Here is an 896-nt window from a genome sequence, read left to right on the forward strand (position 1 = left end):
AGGACTTTAGTCTTTGTGGGTGTAGAGAACCTTGTCTTCTATCTTTTCTTCTTCTTTTTTTAAAATCTTCCCTGTTCTTCAGCAGCTAACTACTACTTGGACAAGCAGTGTGTAATCAGGACATACCAGGTGACTGATTATTGCTCTGACCCCCAAACAAGCACCACTCAGTATGTATTTAGCCATAACTCTCCAGTCCTGTAAGACCCTAACGCAGGACTTCTGCCCAATCCCAACTGAGTGGCCCTAAGTAACCTTTCTGAACTTCACTTGCCTTATTATCATTCCTACTCATTCCTTCAAAGTTTGTTGGCTTAAACAGCCTCTATGGAGTCCTGGTGTGAATTAATGTGCTAGACTGCAAGGTCAGTCTGAACCACAAAGTCAGCAGTTCAAGCTCATCAGCCGCTTCTCAGAAACCCTATACAGGGTCACTATGGGTTGAAACCGAGTTAATAGCACTTAACTACAACACAACAGTGGACTATCTGGGTATTTGAGGATGGGGGAGTAAAGTAGAGGAGGACAGAGAGGATGCAGAAAAAAATGGAAGCAATGTGGGCTGGAAAAGGCCAGAGGAGCAGTTGTTTGGGTAGTCAGAGAGGACGGTAGGACCCCGTGCCATTGTGCAGTGTGGACAGGATGGGAAACTCTCTGGCCAGTTCCCCAAGCCTGGCCACTGCAGAGCTGGCAATGGCCGAACCCTCCAGATCCAGGAAGTATGGCCTCCATTTCTTAGAGACACAAGTCTAAGATTGTACTAAACTTGGCATGGGATCTTAACGAACCTTCTGGACAAATCCTGGGCTTATAACACAAGGATAATCATCCAAAGGCACACTGCTTGTGACCAAGAGCTCCCCATCCTGGAGGTCACTGCCAGGAGCCCTCCTTGA

This window comes from Chrysochloris asiatica, unplaced genomic scaffold (assembly GCF_000296735.1).
Source record: "Chrysochloris asiatica unplaced genomic scaffold, ChrAsi1.0 scaffold00003, whole genome shotgun sequence".
Lineage (NCBI taxonomy): Eukaryota > Metazoa > Chordata > Mammalia > Afrosoricida > Chrysochloridae > Chrysochloris > Chrysochloris asiatica.